The 6,586-nt window shown below is 32.5% G+C and overlaps 1 long non-coding RNA gene across 2 annotated transcripts; it reads right to left on the bottom strand.

Annotated features, from left to right (window-relative positions):
• Positions 1-501: 501 nt before the first annotated feature.
• On the bottom strand, positions 502-6,192 carry LOC128181510 (uncharacterized). Of its 2 annotated transcripts, XR_008243329.1 has the most exons (5): positions 6,097-6,192; positions 4,487-4,618; positions 3,303-3,422; positions 2,826-2,942; positions 502-2,574 (listed from the first exon to the last, which is right to left on the bottom strand). It is a non-coding gene; the product is annotated as an uncharacterized LOC128181510 (long non-coding RNA). The 2 variants fall into 2 exon arrangements; XR_008243328.1 differs by having other exon boundaries at positions 4,487-6,181.
• Positions 6,193-6,586: the final 394 nt, after the last annotated feature.

Here is a 6,586-nt window from a genome sequence, read left to right as displayed (position 1 = left end):
ACGCTTAGATGAAGGAACCCTGCCTGTTTCTTTAAATAGGAGAGTTTTGGAGCCTGTCACGATTATTATTTGCACCGCTTCAAGCAGAATTTTCTCGATGTTAAGACTTAGATATTCTGGTATATTGTCCCAAATAGTATCGGCATATTCCAGGCCTGACCCCGCCGTCACCAACTTTCTCAATTCAATACTCAGCCTCAAATCTGAGGTTTTACCTCAAATTTATGAACTTTCCTTTAAAGGGTTTGAGTTGAGGAACGAGTGAGGAATTTGAAAATTTTGGTAACGGTGGAGCCAGGTCTAATAAAGGAGAAGTACAATTTTTGAAGACTATTTCTATCTAAGGAATGTATATATTTTACCTTGTGCATTAGACCCAATTTTGCATATGCTTTAGATAGAATTTTATGTTTTCTCATGCTGCGCAACCTCACCGCAGCTCTGTTTTTGCTGTCTGATAAATGAACTCAACACTTGTGCATGATGAAATATGTCATTTATTAAAACTGAAGAAAGTAAAGAAAAATATAATCAACATAGTAGGGTATCAGACCCCAAAACTGCTCACACAAAATGTTAAACGTTAAATAACTTATTAATATGCTGATCCCCTTAAATTACAGAAAAACAATATTTCGTTCAAAATTATATACAATATATACAAAACCAGCAAAAAGATGGCACCTCAAAAATAAAATATACAGAATAACAATATTTTGTATATATATGCAACTTTCAAATATTGGATTGGTGAAACGGGGATGGAGGTGGGTGTATCAAAACATTACTTGTGCTTACACTCTCAGAGATGAAGACAGAATGACCCTACTCTCACTGGTCAGATACTGACCGGATCAAATCACGTGACCATATCGTTTAATTTGATTGGCTATCAAATTTAATTTGGGGAGAATTACACCATATTATTTTTTAATTACATAATAGGTCACTGGGAGGTTTTTAGACTAGGGAATTTGGCTAAAAATAGACTTGGACAGTGACCACTGAAGGGAAATTGGCCAACGACCTCTACAAGGTTTGGGAAAGAAATGCAACATATCTAATCAAACATAAACATGAAAAATACAATAAATAAGCATATAGAATTATAGCATTCAACACAGAAATACAATTATTAACACAAATGTTGTTTGATATGTTAGTTCCACGACAGATTGTTACTTATAGTTACTCAGTTAGTTTATGCGATTCTACATCTTTGAGATGGACATCATCGAATCTCGTACTTATAAATTAAGGCATTTTGCCAAAAAAAAAACAAACTACAAAATGCCTGCACCAGAGTACTTGCTCACACCTTTGGTATTTAAACACGTGTGATGCTGTCCGTTAGGTATATCTGATTTTAACTGATAAGTTATTATTAGGAAATTAATCAAAAACCTTCTTTCATTTTCGATAAACAAGCCCGAATTAGCAAAAACGAGAGTAAGAAGGTGGACACACATTAGCGGATCCAAGTCAGGGATAGTCTCGATTAAAATATATACTTGCAATTAAATAATATTGAATGATTACGTAAAGAGTGAATATATTTACTGTTAGCCTATTTGAAGAATACATAGACGTTAAGATTTGACAAATATTGAATAAATAAAATGAGTCAATTCGTTTTTTTAGTGGGCGATTTTAGTTTTAATACTCATTCGCTTGCACAGCACGACCTCTGGTGAGAGAATTGGGTAGAACTTTCCAGAACGGGGTAACAAAGGACGCGGATTGATTAATTAACGAAAAGTGTAGGACGAGTTCATCATGCATTTTTGAATGGGTGTTTTTTTCCTCAAACCACATGGATGTTGTTCATGCCCTAGATCTGCCGTACAGCTGCACTTCCGTCAAACTGTTTATCACCAAATTCTTTTGTGCGGACACTAGGTTGGACAAAAAATCTTGAATTTTCAAAACGCAATGACCGCATGTCGTCTAATTGATTATATCACATCAAGTTATTATCTGCTATGGCACACATCTATACTTTAAAAAAACACCTTAATCACTCTGCATTTCTTTTAATATTGACTAAACAATCAGTTTATACAATTAAATCATGGTTGGATAGATATACCGGAATAAACTTTCACATTTGTGCAAATATGAATCGTTCTACTGAATGTCAAAGGACATTGATTAAATGTAAACTGCAATTTTTAAATATCGTTAAATAGAGAAGGTATGTGAAGTTTGCTGATCCACACACAGACACACGTAAAAACGATTGATTTTATCAGAGGAAAACCATGAATATTTTAAGGTTTATTTCTGAGCTTTTCTATCTCTTGAATTTCTTTACTGTACAGCAAACAGTTATATCAAAGCAGAGCAACAACCCAAATACAAACGACAACACCCCGGCACCGATGTATCCAGTGATCGCTGCGGACGTCCGATGATCAAGGGCACTGATTCTTTTTATTCTTTCCGAGGTTAAGAGGCTTTTGTCGATAGTGAGGTTAGATTTGATTTGTTGAAGACTAGCATTGAGATTTTCAATTTGTCTTTTGTGATTTTCTGGGTTGTTCCAATATATAATTCGTTCGGCATACAATATAGCTGAAAATCAAGTTTTGATTGAATGGTAACAAAACGTCACATCAGTTTTTAACAAATCAGAAATATAACAGATTAGCTGAATTTTTAAAATGGATAATAAAACTTAAAATAAGTTTTCATAGTAGTTTCTTTGATGATATAAGGGTATTGTAGGCTTAATAATTCATAATGAACACATTTTTTCTTTATCATACAGTATATATCTTATATGTTTATGCATCTTATAATACAGATACTAAACGTAAGCTCACGGTAATCACACAATGGTCCTCCCCATTCAGCGGTACAGTTGCAGACAAAGGATCCATTGGTATTGTGACATATACCACCATTGAGGCACATTGTGTTATTTTCACATTCATTTATATCTGAAAACAAAATCACTGCTTGCTAAACTACCAAATGTGTAGGTTTTGTTTCATTGCAAATGCAATGTACAGTGTCGATAGTCATTTTCCTTAATGAAAAGATGATTAAAGTGCACAGTTTAGTGTTTCTTTGTTGGTATTATTTGATGTTTCAACTTAAATATAATACTATATATGTATGAATATTTGAATTCCCTTAAATTACTTTCGAATATAGTTTTTAGCAATCATACATTTTTTAAAGAAATGGCTTTGTTGTTTAAATAATTACATGTAAATACTCACTAGTGTGACAATAAACTTGTACTACTTTGAAATCGATTAATCTTTAAAAAAAAAGTATGCATATTTGCAGTTAACCTTCCAAGCACAGATTCCCAGTCCATCCACTCATGCAGACACAGTGAAAGGACCCACATGTGTTGATACAGCTTTTGGATGTGTTCAAGGGGCAAACATTTCGGATGCACTCGTCAACATCTGTGAAAAATTCCATATATGTTAATTTAAAACATCCTTGAGATTCATTCATCAGCATTTTTCACGCATATAGTCAAAAGATGATTTGCCATGAATCAAACCAATTAAATATTTATGTACGATATGTTTTCTCTTCAATATGGATGTTTGCGTTTGCAATACATTTTACATCCATTAGACTCATGAAGAACAGGAGACTTTTCAATCACCAGATTACGATCAAAACATAAAAAAAAAAACGCTTAATTAAAATAATGAAATAATATTTTATGTGAAATTTCATACTATTATTCAATATGGAGAAGAAAAACTCATGAATTAATAAGTTTCCTACTTTTTTTTATAACAATCTTGCTCCGTATCGAATTGACAAACTGTATAATGTAAGTTTTTTGGGCATATTTCCGTGGTCTTAGCTGTCTATCCAATGAAGGTCTCAGCTTAAAAAATAGGAAAATTCTAAATACATATTCAATACTGTTTATGCGAGGAAGAAACTTCTGTTTTATCCATGAAAAACGAATCTTTTATTCGACAATTATTTGATAAAACCTCATTCTATCATATCTAACAAAAATTACCGCAAAACAAAATTAGCATTATTTTAGAGAGTTTTAATAATTACACCTGATTTTATTTTTTCTTATACTCTTTAAAAACTCTAAATACATGTTTAATCGTGTTTCCGTAAAAATTAAATTACTACATACATTTTTTTTAATGAAAAATGGATCGTTTATTTGACAATTTCTTAATTTCAACTTTATCCTTCATAACTAACGTAAACTTTCAACAAAAATCATATTATCATAAGTTTAATGATAACTTTAACAATGATACTTCTTGATTCTTTTTTTCCTCATCTTATATGTTCTATAAATAAGTTTAATTTTATTAAAGTTGGTTTAAACTATTCCACTAGGCAGATTAGATGTACCAAGAGTTTGATAGATTACAGAAAACAATGATGTACGCTGGATCCTTGAATGTACTTTATCAGTTTAAAATTTTAAAATATAATAAATCATCTATCTGTATCAGGCAATGTTGTATTATATCATTACCTATCTCACATCTTGAGCCGGTCCATTCTGCTGAGCAATTACATGTGTAAGACCCAAGATTGTTTACGCAAGATCCATTATTAAAACAAAGCGATTCATTTCCAAGACTCGCATCAGAACATTCATCCACATCTGTAAAAATATCAGAAAACCAATTCTTTCAATGGCCATAGCGTGAATCTTTATATCAAATGTATTCTGCTCAAATCAAAGTACTTAGAGAACAGACATCCAGGCTCATTTGTCACAGGGGCATCGGAAGGTAGTTTATACTAGGGCGGCGAATTAAATCGATAAGGGTGGGACGGGTGTTAAATTGAACCCTATTTGAATTTGAAAACAGATATTAAATGAGATAACCTACACATATCTTAAATGAACCAATTTACGTATTGTTACTTAGATAACAGAACAACAAGGAATAAAGAGAAACTGAACTTAATAATGATGCATTGACATTTGACGACATCAAATGTGCATGAAGATAACACAACTCAAATTTAAGCTACGAAATGTTGTATGCATGTAAAAAGGCCAATTAAGTCCACCCAAAATGGATCTGATTTGTCACTCTATATTCTGAAATCAGTCTTTCTATGTGTTCTAAATTAATTTCCGTGTATCTCATGTGATGTGCATTGAGAACGATTTCATGATATGGCATAATTCACTGATTACGGACTAAATATACATATTGACCACTAATGAATTAATTTAATTTTTAATGATGTTAATACATACATAATAAAAAATTGAGAGGGGGAGGGATAAAATATTTAGCATCCAAACGGACATAAACTATTGTACAAGCTTCCCGTAAAAAGTCGTACTTTAGAATGTGTAAACAACGTAATCCGCCGCTCAGTACATTGTAACTCTACATTGGAACCTCTTAGAATGTAGCGAGATACTTAAATGACTAACTGACATGATAAACATTCTACAACATTCTACCCTTCATTTCAATTCTATCCGTCCAATGTAAGTATTGGATATATACATGTATGATGCATGTATCCGTTGAAAGATGTATACTAATAGTTTTCCAGTCCTCGTGCGAGGGGTTGTTCAATATGCAATGTGTATTGTATGTAATCTCAAAATTATTTCGACTTGAATAGTAAAATCAACATAACCGAATGAAAATTGTTTATGCAAAGTTTAATGTAAGCTCTGATTTCTTCGATATGTTAAACCCCTTTCCTGGCCATTTTAAAACAGTGGTCAACTGGAGCTACAAATATTGAAATGTTTACAAGTTTAGTACTGTTGTGGAGCTGAATCCTTGTGTCTACACCATTTGTAAGGTATTGAATAGAACTATTCAAGAAATCGTGCAATACACATTCCATATCGTACAGCCCTCGTATGGAGAGTGTATAGAGGTTAACGTAACAATAGATATCGAAAACTAATATGATAGTAGTGTGAGAGAGATAGGAAATGTTAGTACTAATGATCATTTTTCATGCCAGCTTTAACAGTTAAGTTCACGTCTACAACTACTTGATTTTTATTTTCAACATTTTGCAATAATTGTGATTTCACTTTGACGGGTTTATCTAAATGCTTCATAAGAACATTGTATATGTCGGATATCTTAATACAACCATCCTTGCAGAGGTCTCCAGTAAACCCAGGTGGACAAATGCACCGAAAGGAGCCAAACGTGTTGATGCAATCACTGGCGTTCGTATCACAAGGGTTGTCCATACATTCATCGATATCTACAATGATGTTCACAGTTCCATTGAAATGCATGAATATTTCATTTAACCTGAGAATCATATTTTTAGAAAAACAGTATTCAGTATTAATAAATTAAGATTATCTGTTTCACATATAAATATAACATATTTATAAAACTATAAATTAAAACGAGTTACCTAGTTCGCAATAGGTTCCATTCCATCCTGCTTCACAGAGACATTTGTAAGAGTTACCTACCGACTCACATGTTCCGTTGTTAAGACACGGCTCTGATACATTACATATATCTGAAGAAAAGATGAAATTTCATTTTTTTTAAATGTTGGAGTTACAGTTTACTGTGGAATCGTTAAAATTCGTGGTGGTTCAATTTTCGTGGAGTTTTCGTGG

This window comes from Crassostrea angulata, chromosome 4, assembly GCF_025612915.1.
Source record: "Crassostrea angulata isolate pt1a10 chromosome 4, ASM2561291v2, whole genome shotgun sequence".
NCBI classification, from domain to species: domain Eukaryota; kingdom Metazoa; phylum Mollusca; class Bivalvia; order Ostreida; family Ostreidae; genus Magallana; species Magallana angulata.
Note: the sequence above shows the minus strand (reverse complement) of the source record. Positions and strands in the feature narration are given on the sequence as shown.